The 16556-nt window shown below is 42.2% G+C and overlaps 1 protein-coding gene across 2 annotated transcripts in view; it reads left to right on the top strand.

Moving 5' to 3' along the window:
• The first annotated feature begins 7309 nt into the window (after positions 1-7309).
• Positions 7310-16556, top strand: part of LOC117394645 (amyloid beta A4 precursor protein-binding family B member 1-interacting protein-like) — a 37231-nt gene continuing 27984 nt past the window's right edge. The window contains exons 1-2 of one of the 2 annotated variants that reach the window (XM_059019780.1): positions 7328-7457; positions 9855-9898. The gene's annotated coding sequence lies outside the window, so the exon portion shown is untranslated. Of the gene's footprint in view, positions 7458-9854; positions 9899-16556 lie in introns of both variants that reach the window. The other variant, XM_059019779.1, reaches the window with a different exon arrangement.

The following is a 16556-nucleotide window of genomic DNA, read 5'->3' as shown; positions in this document are numbered from 1 at the left end:
GTTTAAAGAAAGTAATTGCTTGTCTCTTAAAATTAAAGCGTGTTTAAGAAAATAATTTAGTTATAGACAGGGGTATCTGCAGTGACTAACAAAGAAGTGCTGTAACAATTTGGATAAGGTTTTATACAATATTGCTACAGATTCTTTGGCTTAAACCAAACTGAAACCTACCCAAATGGCCACAGAGGAAATGGCTTTAAACAGACGGTTTGATTTAAGTGCTTTAGTTTGCTGTGTGTTTTTCAAACTCAGTTTTGCTTCAGTATTCTCTATCATTGTCCCTGTTTAATCACATGCAACAACATACTTTCGCAAAGCAAAAAGCAAACTCTGTGCTAAATCTTCATTTCAATTTAAAGTTAATGAAACGGTAATGCTTTCAAAACTTCTTTTAAGTAGAATTCAGGGTCAATTGCCTAAAAAAAATGTGTTATAAAATACACAGAGTGATCTGGTACCAGTAGTAGATTATTTAGTGGATGATGGGCTCCAAGTTCTAGTAAAGATGTGTTGGAGGTTCTGTATAGAGGTGTCACTACATCACAATTGCCTCTGCAGTTTTTCACTCAGTGGGTTGCAGAGCAAGAAATAATACAGGTAGCGTATATGCCTTCAGAAGAGTGGGCTGGCTGTCTTTACATAGATCCTGTTATGAGCTTCTTTTACTGTAGATTACTGACATTGTGAAGACTGCCAGTAAATCTTACTGTGACATAACAAGAAACATTACGAATTTCTAACTTTGTGGTGTCACCGCCCACTGTGGGTTTTTTTGTTTTGTTTTTTAAAGTACAACTGAGCCTCCTTGTTCTTCCCATCAGGTGGCAGTATTGCACACCTGTAGTGTTTATTATTATTACTTGTGGTGCTACAGTGAAATGTTGAAGTGTGATTCAGTGTCAGGAGCACCAGCTATCCAGTAGTATAGTGTGCCATTGCTGGATGGTATACAATCTGCTCTTGTTTCTGTTAATTGTCTGAAGGGTAAATCACCACACTGTTGTTATAATGGTATTTCAGTGGTATTTTATTTTTCTATAAGGGTAAGTTCTGACACCCCATTTTTTCTACTGTCTGGTTCATATCTTTTGCCACTTTTGTCAACAGGCCATGCTTCAAGGCAGTCTTCAATTCACAGGCCTCTTCAGCTTGTTCCAGTGCTCATTGAATTGTAAGCTGTGGGTTATGAGGATCTCATGGCCCAACAGTTGTGGTGTTTCTACACCCACTAAAGCATTACATCTTTTTTTTTTAATACAGTGTTTTCCCAGAAATACAGTTAGTCAGAAAAGTGTTTGGTCAGCTTTTTTGACAGCATATTTTCAAAACAAGACAAAACTACTGACTAAACTGATAGGAGGCTGTGTGGTCCAGTGGTTAAAGAAAAGGGCTTGTAACCAGGAGGTCCCCGGTTCAAATCCCACCTCAGCCACTGACTCATTGTGTGACCCTGAGCAAGTCACTTAACCTCCTTGTGCTCCGTCTTTCGAGTGAGACGTAATTGTAAGTGACTCTGCAGCTGATGCATAGTTCACACACCCTAGTCTGTGTAAGTCGCCTTGGATAAAGGCGTCTGCTAAATAAACAAATAATAATAATAATAATAAACCAAAATTGGTTAGATAGCCCATCTAACTAATCCACTATTAAACCCTTTACAAATTAGCCTTTCATATGGTTAACTTGGAGTTAATAAATAAAACCCTCTGAATAGAAATTAGACTTGTTAAACAGAGTTGGGGTCAATTCCATTTTTTCAATTCCAATTCCATTTCCAGTCCCAGTTCCCTTTTATACAATTCCAATTCCTATTCAGTTTTACGACATATTCTTCACTGAGGTTTATGCCATAGGCTTTATCAGGTTACCTGACAAGTTAATTAAGTTGTATATAGTATTTGTTTGCTCAATAAAGCCTTTGTTGTAAAATGATTGGAATAGGAATTTGAAATGATTAAAAGGGAATTGGGATTAGTAATGGAATTGGAATTGAAAAAATTGAATTGACCCCAACTCTGTTGTTAAAAAATACAGAATTACATAGTAGCCGGGTGCCCCCCATCTGGGCTATATGCCAAACAAAATTGGCCTGATAAGCCTGCAACCTCAATTCAATGATTAAAGTCCTTGTTTTTAAACTTGGGTATCTTTGATGTACAATATTCACAAGTGCCCAACCGTCTCAGTAAAACTGTTTTTTTTATATGACTAAAATTAAGTTGACAATAATAATGAAGAAGCAATGTTTAAGTTAGGTAACCACCTCTTCCTCTTTTACAAACCCTTCCTGAAACTGTTGAATATTGAACAGATCTGTCATGTGTTTGAAGCATTGTATTTTTTTCGTATGAACATGTTATATATGTTTAGTTTTTTTTTATGTTGTGATAGTTATTCACAGAGAACAGGGATAGCACCAGCAGTGGTAAGCCTTGAGCTGGGTTGGGGAGCAGTTCAGTTTTAATTACCATCCAATATTTGGTCTATTATTTTGTAAAGGTGCCCTGTGTTAACTGTACCCAGTAGTCTGTGTGAGCTGAGCAGTCTAAATTTAGAACACCAAACTAATTTCAACCAGTCCCCTACTATAGTAAAAGTAAAATACATTGTTCTACTGCATTGTGTTCAGTGGTGTAGTCAAGACAGAACTCACATAATAGGCAAGCTAAGTCACATAACTCACAACTGTCTGATTCAGTCTATCGTCATTTTAATGCAAGGAAAAGAGCATTAGGACCGTCTATTACAAAATACTTATTTAAGACGGCTAAAAACAAAGATGATAGCAACAGTGCATTGACTACAACTGTGGACACAAACACAAACGAAACCACTGACACACACAGGTGTAAATCAAGTAAAGAGCTCTGAGATGGAGAAAGATGGCGAAAGACACTTTGTGGAAATACTTGTAGAAATGTGATAAATGCATTACCTGTTATATGTGTTACTAGAAGTTCAATATAGAAATATAATGTGAATTTGTAAAATACTTCTTGTTTAAGTTAAATCACTATTTGAGTGCAGCTCTGGTGCCTTCAGATTCAGGACTGCACCACTGATTCTACTGGGCCTTCCTACCCCGTTGCCTAATAAGCCACCATTGTTTTTGTTTGATATTAATCTTCACAGTAAAACATGTGCAAGCTTGAACATTTTTTTAACAAGATTTGAATATGGGTTACAGTATCTGTCAGATTTGCACAGAAGATGCAATGGATGGGAGAGGGTCTAGACTCTTGCCTACGGCAACAACATTCAGACTTTGGTCGGAAGTCTTCAGTTTCCAATTGGATAATTATAATATATTAGAGTGTCTAGATAAAATTGAAGTCATGGTGGTCTGGTTTTAATTGGGGAAGGGCGATTTTATTTTCTCCTGTACACTATGCCATTCTTATAGAAAACAAGTGGTGTAATTGGATTAAAAGCCTTTACCGTATGTAACAATCCTGTGACTAGCATAATTTCCTGTCAAATGTATTCTGTTCATCTTGCATTTTAAACTCATTTCATGCTTGCATGCAATAAATAATGAGAGTAAAACTATATGCACATGTTAATTTCCATTCAGTTGTTGCTCTAATGTAAACTTCTTGTTTGAGGACTAATTTTTTGTAAAAAAATAATAAATCAATGAATTGAGTAGCTCTAAACGTCCCTTCGCCAGTTGCATAATATATTGTAATGTTACCTGTGATCAGTTTAGTGATGTACTGTATTGTGGTATTGTGGTTTAAAGACCTCTCGTTTTACTGAACTGTATTCATATAGCTGTGTACATAACAGTGCTGCTATTTTTAATTTATGGCTTTTTAAAATTATTTTATAGATGTATAGCACTGAAAATAACCTGTGATTATACTGTGTATGTGTAGTCCTGGGAGCTTCAAACAGGTCCCCGTTAAGAACACTGTATAACACATTTTTTTTTTTTTTTTGGTTCCTGGGTAGTAAGTGTTATTTCCTAATTGCTTATGCCTCAAAAGTATAGAAAATGGCTATTATTCCCCACAAACTTTGCTTTTGTGACCAGGACAGTGATATTTTGAAATTTACCTATTTTCCAGAACATTCCAGATAGATTCAGTGCTGAGTAAACTTGGAGTAACTTCTAGAACTTTCTAGAACTTTCCAGTAATATAAATAGTAGTATAAATACAGGGGCCTTAAGCCCACCATTTCAGTTTAGTTCCAGCTGCCTAAGTGGATACATATCTGCATTTTTTTGAGATGGCATCAAGAGGCTGCAAGCATCCAGCAGACGCATTTTGCTATGTCTGCGGCCAATTTATCAAGACAAGAGCGAAAAAGTACTCCGTGGAAGCATCTGCTAAGATGTGTGAGGCCTACAAGGCATATTTCGGCATGCCTGTCGGGGATCAAGACAAACCCTGGGCACATCATTTCACTTGCGAGCACTGCAAAAAAACTCTGGAAGGTAAGATGGACAATTGTTGCTCGGAATTTTATGTTATAAAATTTGTTACAATTTTTAAAATTGTAAAAGTTTTTAATTTTAAAATGTTTTACAATTTCCAATGTTATTGAAAAAATATATCATATATGAAAAATGTTGCGAGAATCTCTTACACATTAGTCATGGGTGAAATAAATGTATTTTTGTAGGATGGTACAGAGGGGAAAAGAGAGCCATGAAGTTCGCTATCCAAAGAATTTGGCGGGAACCCACTGACCACTCAAGCAACTGCTACTTCTGCATGGTGGACCCTTCCAAGCGGACCGTTCTCTGTGGGGAGGAACAACGTCAAGTGGGAGCCACTGGTGGACCCCCGGAACGTGCTGATGCCACCACTGCACATCAAAATGGGCCTTATGAAACAATTTGTCAGAGCTCTAGATAAGGAGTCGGCAGCCTTCAAGTACCTTCAAGACTTCTTCCCTAAGCTGTCTGAGGCAAAGGTCAAAGCCGGTGTCTTCGTCGGACCACAGATAAAGAAGATCCTGGAGTGCAATGAATTCCCCAAGAAGCTCACTAGTAAGGAGAAAGCGGCTTGGAACAGCTTTGTCGCAGTGGTTCGGGGCTTCCTGGGCAATCACAAGGCCGAAAACTATGTGGAGCTGGTTGAGACTCTGGTGAAGAACTACGGCACAATGGGCTGTAGGATGTCCCTCAAAGTCCATATCCTTGATGCTCATCTTGATAAATTCAAGGAGAACATGGGAGCGTACTCGGAGGAGCAAGGCGAGCGCTTCCACCAGGATATACTGGACTTTGAACGCCGCTACCAAGGACAGTATAACGAGAACATGATGGGAGACTACATTTGGGGGCTGATTCGTGAAAGTGATTTACAGTATAATCGTAAATCTCGAAAAACTACTCACTTCTAAATCTTTTGTAGTCATTTTTGTATTACTTTAGTATAAATACATGTTAATTTGGATTCATATGTTGTTTTTTTCTGACTTTATGTGAACGAAAAGACACAAATTCGCCCGTTTTCTCATTGGAAATAGGTAAATTTCAAAATATCACTGTCCTGGTCACAAAAGCAAAGTTTGTGGGGAATAATAGCCATTTTCTATACTTTTGAGGCATAAGCAATTAGGAAATAACACTTACTATCCAGGAACAAAAATTGTGTTAAATAGTGGAATGGGTGCTGCTCTCTTCTAAAAACAGGACATTAATATCTTACAGCCTTGTTTTGATCCTCCTTTTGATGTTTGAGTCAGATGAATAAGTGGTTTATGGTTTTCCTTATTATTTAAATATGTATCTATTGGAAGTACAGTATATTGGATACATCAACTGAGATTACTTTAGAGGGACATTATGTTGCCATTATAATGACCAAACTTGACCAAAGTAGTAGTTTGATTATCCAGATCTCTAACTACCCACACGTCTGCACTCAAACAAGTGCATTAAAGAATTGCCAGATACTCTCCTGACCTACCCAATGGTACAAGTAATCTGGTAAACAATGATACGCCTTGGTAGAAAACTGGAAACTAGGCTGGGCTGCCATTATGTATAAGATGGCAGTGTAACACATGCCCTCACACTGGCACCGCTTCCTCGGGGTATTTGTTGCTGCTGTCCTAATTATAATAAATTACCCTTTATTCTCAATGCTTCTGCAGCACGATGCCCTAATGGTCCCTTTCACCAGGCTTTAAAAAACGCCCATGCTCATGGTAATTATAAATATAATGGGGAAATGTTCAAACCGTCACAACTGACATGGGTGAACATGTACAAAGCTAAAAATGGTAGGGAGATAAATAATTTCACACACAAAAATCAGTTCAGACTGTTCTACAAAACAATGAGCTAACACATTAACTTCTGCAATGTATCCTGCCACATCACTATAAATTCTCTTCTTCAGTGAATCAGACTGTGTGGTGGTTTGTGGCTCAGCACATTAACTGTTAGATTTATTTCATTATTGTGTGTTACAGCCTATACAGTGTGTCGTTTACATTTCTTGCTCAATGCAGACAATGAATACATGCAAGCTTTCATCCGGTTGAGTAATATGTTCTCATACCTCAAATGCAGATGTATAGGAATTGACAAGGAGAATCCACTTGAAAGAAGGTGTCTGTGCAATTAACTCTTCTTTTCATACTATTAAATGAGTTTAAATAGACTGTAGTCTACTGTAGTTTTATAAGATGATACGATAAATGATCATTTATAAGGTCATTTATGCAGGGTAGATAATTACAGAAAGATTAGTTGCAGAATTCTCTTTTCCCCGTATGATCAATAAAAAGGACAGAAGTGTTCAAGTGTTTTAACTTTTATAACACATACACAGTGTACGTGTACCAAAGTGACATTTTTCTTAAGGGTTAAAGACAAACAGGTATAATACAATCCAAGACATTTGAATTAATTTAGATACTGATAAGATACAGATTTGTAAGAATTGCATTATTTAAGACACTTCTAACAATGTTTTTAATTTCTTCATTGCTGAACATTCATGCTTACTATGTTTGTCAGATAATTAACAAGTGAAAATAAAAGCTTGCCCAACTAAATAAATATAAATAAACACTTAAATAGCCACGTTAGTAGCAATTGTATGACTTCTATTTTGATAGGGGGTACCTCCCACAGGGAAAAAAGTGTTAATGGTTGTTATCTGTGCTTTTTGATTGTATATTTTAGTTCTAGTGATTCATGGGGCAAAGACAAAGTTTCATTTCATTTGAACGCTCTTAAAATCACTGATTTGAAGTTGATCTATTTTTTTTTTAAAGTTCCATAATTATTTGTCAGTTTATCTGTTTCCAGTCTTTGTAGTTTTCAATAGACCTATTCAAAAAACTAACTTCCGCAAAAACACAGGAAGCTGAAGGAGAGGCCAGGGGCAGCTAGTCATGCGAACACTTGCTCGCAGGCTGGACTGAAAACTCAATGCATTATATCAAAATAAACTTGGTTTAGCTCCATTGAAGTACACAACAAACTAAAGGTAAGTGGTTTGAGTCCATTTTTTTTAATGCAGAAAACGGTAGATGTAAGATATTTTAAAATGCATTTACGGAAAATAAGATTTCTAATTGAACCAATATCTGGTATTTGTATTTCTTTCTATTTAATTTGCAAGAAATTAAGTGCTTTAAGTAGTTTATCTTTAAATGTGGTTTGTATAGGTGTACACATTTAAAGGTCGAAAAATAAGTTGTACAGGTGTAGGTGAGACTAATAATTGTTAAATGTAATTACATGCAGTTGTTTTTGTCTGGGGTTGTTTTTAGTAAAAAAAAAAATAATAATACAGAGTATAATAATTGATTTTTAGAATCATTCACATAAGTCATAATTCCAAAGTCTACCTATTAGTGGATTAGCACATTATGAGTTGTAGTTTTGGTTGCTAAATTGAGCACATGAGTGCAATATCTTTTGGATACTGAGTCGGAATAATTGAGATTCAGTTCTGGTTGGCAGATTCAAATATTCAGGCTTGGTTGGTCTTGGTTCCGATTCTGTTATGGGATTCATTCATTGTTGTTACCATTAATCCATGATCATTCATTTATACTACTACAGCAGTACAGTACAGACATACAGGTTGAAGAGCATGCTGCCTGGGAGAAAACCCTTGAGCCTATTGAAAGTATAGGGACAGACAATGAGAATCAAGGAAAGATGGAAGCATAGGTTTTGCATGAGGCTGCAATAATTTGCTGTAACTTGCAATATATAACAGCAGTGTGGAGTAGTGGTTAGGGCTCTGGACTCTTGACCGGAGGTTCATGGGTTCAATCCCAGGTGGGGAGAATGCTGCTGTACCCTTGAGCAAGGTACTTTACCTAGATTGCTCCAGTAAAAACCTTTACCTAGATTGCTCCAGTAAAAACCCAACTGTATAAATGGGTAATTGTATGTAAAAAATAATGTGATAACTTGTTACAATTGTAAGTTGCCCTGGATAAGGGCGTCTGCTAAGAAATAAATAATAATAAATAATAATAACAGTAAACAATATTTTAACATCCATGGGAGGGGAACTTGTTCTTGTACATCTGGTGCGGCTGCCTTTTCTACTGCTAATATCTTGTATAATATTTGAAACACAGACCTCATAATTTAAATGTTTTGGAAACTCCTTGAGCTAAATCTAATGGTAGCCTTCACTTTGACTTGTGACGTGTAATGCTTTGAGCTATTGGCTCCATTCAGGGTGGAATTGAAGCTTATGCAGTACAGGACAGAGAGGGAACATCAGCTTTATGAATGGTTTTATGTATGTTTCCTAGCTTTGAAGAGAACCCTGTTAAGAAATAGCATTGGTCTCTTCTATTGTATGTGGAAACATGATCATATATGTTAAACTCAAATGAATAAGTGCTTTATTTATTGATTACTTTACAGGGACATTCTGTTGGCATTATAATGATGTCAAAGTCTTATTCAGTTGTACTGTATGTCCTAAAACATCACTGTAATTTACCTCCTACTGTATGTATTTCAACTGTCAGTCCAGGGAATTGGAGTTAACCATTTCACAGAGTGCACAGTATTGTGTTACATGTTGATTTGATTTGTTTTATATCTATTAATGTGGTGGCTAATTAAAAGTGTAGGTGGTCATTTCAAACCCAGAATCTGTTGCCTTTCTACTCAAACCATTTGACCATAATGTTTTTTTTGTTTTGTTTTGTTTAGCTAGATATTTAACTACCCACACATCTGCACTTAACCAAGTGCATTACAGAATTGCCTGGTACTATCCTGGCCTACCTAATGATGCAACGTATCTGGTGAACAAGGATATGCCTTGGTAAAAACGGGAAACTATGGTGGGCCAACATTACGAGATAAGATGGCAACATATTGTAGTAATGATGACTCATGAGCAGAAGTTCAACTACTAAGGGAAAAGGGTTCCTTTATTTAACATGTTGATCACTGATTCAATTGGGAATGAATACACTGAACTGCTATGTACAGTCACATGATTGTTACTTGTTTTAATACAGTAATGCATTGTACTTCAGATGATTGGTCATATATTTCCTGCACTTTCAAATAAATCTGTTGTCATATCATATATAAGGCCTATAATAGTTTTGAGTTTGCTATGGAACCACTCCAAGGCAACTGTCCATATTTTATTTTGGGTCTAAAGATTTTGTACATAACTGTATTTTGAATTGGTAAAAATGTCAATAAATGCCTTCACCATGGCCATTATAGAAATTGTCTTTTACAGACAATGTGCGGTTGTGTGCATAAGCTTTTACTTAAACGCAATAACAGCAATGACATTGAAATGTGTCCTGGGGGGTGGAGGAGGGGGCCTGACTTGAAAATTTCTGTGGGCGGCACTGCCCATAACTATCCCCATTCCCTCATTCCACAGGAACAACAGGCCAATGCTGCGCTTGCTGTGGGCTCTCAGCCAAGGTAAAAACTGCTCACATGGCTTGGCCAGCACTCTAAGCAGCATTGCCCCCCAGCCCCCAATCAATTTTTAAGAAAAGTTTTAATTCGTAAAATAAAAAGATCTGTATTTTGAGTAAGCTATTGTAGCATGTCAAAATGTGAGGTGAAAGGTTGAAAGGTTACCCAAATGGCTTCATCTCTGGGAAAGACTTACTCAAATATGTAACACTTTAAAAACATTTTACCTTACAAAATGTAACTCTCAAATTCCATGAGTTCAATCGATTTGGACAGTGCCCCTAAGAGGGGTTGCTTTTCTATTCTCAAACTATGATATCCCAGGAACCAATGGGGCTAGAGAAGAACATATCCCAGAGTCTCTTGTGGAAATTGAAGTTGGATCTTTGTGTAAGCCAGTATGGTGTTACCCTAAATGCTTGCATGCTGAAAAAAGTACTCTGCCTTTATGCTATAAACTGAAAAACATCAGTCAATTTAAAATTTAGTATTTTGAAATTGCTATCGCAAACTGTTTTCTCTCTTAAAGGTTACCAAGATTACCTTTGTTGTACGATAACTCTCTCTCTCTCTCTTGCTCTCTTTAAATTGAACTGTTGGTTAGAAAGGAGATTTATGTATTTGTATTTGCTTGCGATTGTAAGTCGCCCTGGATAAGGGCGTCTGCTAAGAAATAAATAATAATAATAATAATAATAATAATAATAATAATAATAATAATAATAATAATATTTATGTCAGAGTTTATTTTATAAAGAGGAACAAACCCTTAATAGATAGTGTTTCATTCAAACTGAATGTGACACAATATCATTTAGCAGTTAAATTAGTTTACAAAGATTACAAAGCAATCAAATCAATATAATCAGGTAAAATGTTTAGAATTAATTCAAAATGTGAGGCCACGTTTAGGGCCACTACTGCACTGTACTACATCTGATTTATACTCCCCATAGATCTAGACATTGAGAAATACTTGTAGTGAAAATGTTTATCTAAAGAGTAAGTGGCAGGGTTCAAAAAAATATATACAATATTAATACAGGACAGGTACCTGGAACAAAGGAGCAGTTAATGAGATGAGTTTCCTCTAAAGCAAATTTTATTCTAAGTGTAGAAATGAAACTAGAGCCGTGAAAAGATAAACAGTGGCTATCTGCCACCCCTTCTTCAATTATAAACAGTTTTACCTTATCTAAAAAAAAGTTCCCGTGCTGTGTTTTACAGTTCTCTCATTTCTCTATTTTGGAGATATTCAATTTGATAAGTCTGTGCCAGGGTGCTTTGACTATGAGTTCAAGTGCTGTTCTTTAGTTCCAGTTGCCTGCTATAGACCTAGTATAATGCAGGCTAGTAAACGGTCAGATCTCTTCATATATGGTTTGCTGGAAGGACTTGCCACCCACTTTGCTATTAGTTCACAACTGCGAATATATAAAAATAAAAAATACAAATAAATCAGTGGAGTTGTTTTTGCATTTTCATTTGCATAAGAGATGTAACGGTTGATTTACATAAGAACATAAGAACATAAAGTTTACAAACGAGAGGAGGCCATTCAGCCCATCTTGCTCGTTTGGTTGTTAGTAGCTCATTGATCCCAGAATCTCATCAAGCAGCTTCTTGAAGGATTGGTTCCAATTTAGTTGTCTTTAAACATGTTTTGTTTGTTTGCATTTTTTATTAGCCAATACTGTATCACATTTGTGCATCCATGAACTGAACAGGATTTATACATGGTTTCAAACAATAAGCACCAATATATATATATATATATATATATATATATATATATGTGTGGTGTGTGTGTATTTGAGCATCAGATGCTTTTGCAGGTGGCTGAATGTGGTTGTGGTGTTTACATGGAATAACTCTGTGAGGCACCCCCAGCTGCTGTGCTGGAGATTCATGCACCAGTCTTATACACGCCTGGCAACTAACTGTTTGTTTCCTGAGCAACTTGTGTTATGCACTAAATTAAGTGTGGTGCAGCAAGGGCTTTAGTGACAAAGTAATCCAGATATTGGCAAGTACGTTTTCAAACTGTAGATTTTTTTCATTTATGATTTTGCTTTTCTTTCATTACAATGTTCCAGCATATTTATAATAACACATTTACTAAACTCAGATTTCCTTTTAGTGCAAAATATTTTGGAGACCCACAGGGAAGACAAATTTGAATAAAACAAATTGCCTCTATACTGTATTTTAGTGCCGTTTTGGGATTCTTGATCCTATGATGCATTTCTAGTTGCTGTATTGCTCACACATCAATGCTATTTCCATGAAGCAGCACAAAAAGTGCATTAGCTGTGCAGACAAAAGTGGAGGTGTTTAAAATTGGTGGCTAATGCACCACCATGTAAGACAAAGAAAGATGTTGCTGCAGATTTCAACATTCCCACAAACACTTTCTCAACTATTCTGAAAAAAACAGGATCCAATAATACAAAACTGTGGATGCAAGTCAGCATTTCTAATTTGCTCAAAACCCTGATGTTGAGGACACCTTACTTTTGATGGGACATATAGATTTCAAGTGCTGTTCAATTTAAAAGTTCATTTACAACCGTATTTTCAATAAAATGCTCAGTCCTTTTAAATTTATAATACTTTTCATTGTTCTGTAATTTAAATTTGATTTTGGTGTTACTGTAACTTCAATAAAAAATGACAGATTTGTATGCATTTGACTCCTGATAATAAGAATTGCTCCACCCTCTTCCACCCTCTGAACCTGCCCATATTTGTGTCAAAAAGCATATCTCATCATCACAAGGCCTCAGAAGTGTATCATGCTCTGGCAGGGTGCCCTGCCCCTGTGTGTATTTTGTGTTTTGTGTTTCATGTTGTCTGTTATATGTATTATTGTAGTGGTGCACAGAGTGTGGGTTATGTAGCACAGGTGATGTAAAATGTATAATTGTATTTAGGCACGGGGATTGCACAATCACTTGACATGCAGATTAAAATGGGTATTTGTATGGGGGCACGGGAAGTGAACAATTAGTCCACATCCAGTCTATGCCGAGATTCAAGTGAATGATTGATTAGCAATCGAGTCTCGGCACAGCTGTATAAAAGAATGAATGTTTCACATACACAGGGTTGGTGTGTTCGCAGTGGAGAACGGGAGAGAAAGGAGAGAAATAAATGATAAAATCATAACAATTGCTACGTGTGTTGGGAGTGGAAACAGCACGGTACTTGTTCTGTATCTGTTCATTTGTTTCGACCACTGTTTGTTTGTTTGGCCGACATGCCGTTTGTTTTGTGCAAGTGTTTCATGTTTTGTTTAAACATTTTATTTTGTTAATCTACTTGAGGACTACCTGCCACTCCCACCTCCACCGCCCTGGGAGGATTACCTGCCACTCCCACCTCCACCGCCATGAGAGGACTACCTGCCACTCCCACCTCCACCGGCATGAGAGGACTACCTGCCACTCCCACCTCCACCGCAATCTGAGGACTACCTGCCACTCCCACCTCCACCGCCCTGGGAGGACTACCTGCCACTCCCACCTCCACCGCCCTGGGAGGATTACCTGCCACTCCCACCTCCACCGGCATGAGAGGACTACCTGCCACTCCCACCTCCACCGGCATGAGAGGACTACCTGCCACTCCCACCTCCACCGGCATGAGAGGACTACCTGCCACTCCCACCTCCACCGCCCTGGGAGGACTACCTGCCACTCCCACCTCCACCGGCATGAGAGGACTACCTGCCACTCCCACCTCCACCGGCATGAGAGGACTACCTGCCACTCCCACCTCCACCGCCCTGGGAGGATTACCTGCCACTCCCACCTCCACCGCAATCTGAGGACTACCTGCCACGCCCACCTCCACCGGCATGAGAGGACTACCTGCCACTCCCACCTCCACCGCCCTGGGAGGACTACCTGCCACTCCCACCTCCACCGCCCTGGGAGGATTACCTGCCACTCCCACCTCCACCGCCCTGGGAGGATTACCTGCCACTCCCACCTCCACCGGCATGAGAGGACTACCTGCCACTCCCACCTCCACCGGCATGAGAGGACTACCTGCCACTCCCACCTCCACCGCCCTGGGAGGACTACCTGCCACTCCCACCTCCACCGGCATGAGAGGACTACCTGCCACTCCCACCTCCACCGGCATGAGAGGACTACCTGCCACTCCCACCTCCACCGCCCTGGGAGGATTACCTGCCACTCCCACCTCCACCGCAATCTGAGGACTACCTGCCACGCCCACCTCCACCGGCATGAGAGGACTACCTGCCACTCCCACCTCCACCGCCCTGGGAGGACTACCTGCCACTCCCACCTCCACCGGCATGAGAGGACTACCTGCCACTCCCACCTCCACCGGCATGAGAGGACTACCTGCCACTCCCACCTCCACCGCCCTGGGAGGATTACCTGCCACTCCCACCTCCACCGCAATCTGAGGACTACCTGCCACTCCCACCTCCACCGGCATGAGAGGACTACCTGCCACTCCCACCTCCACCGCCCTGGGAGGATTACCTGCCACTCCCACCTCCACCGCAATCTGAGGACTACCTGCCACTCCCACCTCCACCGCCCTGGGAGGATTACCTGCCACTCCCACCTCCACCGCCATGAGAGGACTACCTGCCACTCCCACCTCCACCGGCATGAGAGGACTACCTGCCACTCCCACCTCCACCGCCCTGGGAGGATTACCTGCCACTCCCACCTCCACTGCAATGTGAGGACTACCTGCCACTCCCACCTCCACCGCCATGAGAGGACTACCTGCCACTCCCACCTCCACCGCCCTGGGAGGATTACCTGCCACTCCCACCTCCACCGCCCTGGGAGGATTACCTGCCACTCCCACCTCCACCGCCCTGGGAGGATTACCTGCCACTCCCACCTCCACCGCCATGAGAGGACTACCTGCCACTCCCACCTCCACCGCCATGAGAGGACTACCTGCCACTCCCACCTCCACCGGCATGAGAGGACTACCTGCCACTCCCACCTCCACTGCAATGTGAGGACTACCTGCCACTCCCACCTCCACTGCAATGTGAGGACTACCTGCCACTCCCACCTCCACCGCCATGAGAGGACTACCTGCCACTCCCACCTCCACCGCCCTGGGAGGATTACCTGCCACTCCCACCTCCACCGCCCTGGGAGGATTACCTGCCACTCCCACCTCCACCGCCATGAGAGGACTACCTGCCACTCCCACCTCCACCGGCATGAGAGGACTACCTGCCACTCCCACCTCCACCGGCATGAGAGGACTACCTGCCACTCCCACCTCCACCGCCCTGGGAGGATTACCTGCCGCTCCCACCTCCACCGCCCTGGGAGGATTACCTGCCACTCCCACCTCCACCGCCCTGGGAGGATTACCTGCCACTCCCACCTCCACCGGCATGAGAGGACTACCTGCCACTCCCACCTCCACCGGCATGAGAGGATTACCTGCCACTCCCACCTCCACCGCCCTGGGAGGATTACCTGCCACTCCCACCTCCACCGCCCTGGGAGGATTACCTGCCGCTCCCACCTCCACCGCCCTGGGAGGATTACCTGCCGCTCCCACCTCCACCGCAATGTGAGGACTACCTGCCACTCCCACCTCCACCGCCCTGGGAGGATTACCTGCCACTCCCACCTCCACCGCCCTGGGAGGATTACCTGCCACTCCCACCTCCACCGCCCTGGGAGGATTACCTGCCACTCCCACCTCCACCGCCCTGGGAGGACTACCTGCCACTCCCACCTCCACCGGCATGAGAGGATTACCTGCCACTCCCACCTCCACCGCCCTGGGAGGACTACCTGCCACTCCCACCTCCACCGCCCTGGGAGGATTACCTGCCACTCCCACCTCCACCGCCCTGGGAGGACTACCTGCCACTCCCACCTCCACCGGCATGAGAGGACTACCTGCCACTCCCACCTCCACCGGCATGAGAGGATTACCTGCCACTCCCACCTCCACCGGCATGAGAGGATTACCTGCCACTCCCACCTCCACCGCCCTGGGAGGACTACCTGCCACTCCCACCTCCACCGCCCTGGGAGGATTACCTGCCACTCCCACCTCCACCGCCCTGGGAGGACTACCTGCCACTCCCACCTCCACCGGCATGAGAGGACTACCTGCCACTCCCACCTCCACCGGCATGAGAGGATTACCTGCCACTCCCACCTCCACCGCCCTGGGAGGACTACCTGCCACTCCCACCTCCACCGGCATGAGAGGACTACCTGCCACTCCCACCTCCACCGGCATGAGAGGACTACCTGCCACTCCCACCTCCACCGCCCTGGGAGGATTACCTGCCACTCCCACCTCCACCGCCCTGGGAGGATTACCTGCCACTCCCACCTCCACCGCCCTGGGAGGATTACCTGCCACTCCCACCTCCACCGCCCTGGGAGGACTACCTGCCACTCCCACCTCCACCGCCCTGGGAGGATTACCTGCCACTCCCACCTCCACCGGCATGAGAGGATTACCTGCCACTCCCACCTCCACCGGCATGAGAGGACTACCTGCCACTCCCACCTCCACCGCCCTGGGAGGACTACCTGCCACTCCCACCTCCACCGGCATGAGAGGACTACCTGCCACTCCCACCTCCACCGCCCTGGGAGGATTACCTGCCACTCCCACCTCC

Source organism: Acipenser ruthenus, chromosome 3 (genome assembly GCF_902713425.1).
Source record: "Acipenser ruthenus chromosome 3, fAciRut3.2 maternal haplotype, whole genome shotgun sequence".
NCBI classification, from domain to species: Eukaryota; Metazoa; Chordata; class Actinopteri; order Acipenseriformes; family Acipenseridae; genus Acipenser; species Acipenser ruthenus.
Note: the sequence above shows the minus strand (reverse complement) of the source record. Positions and strands in the feature narration are given on the sequence as shown.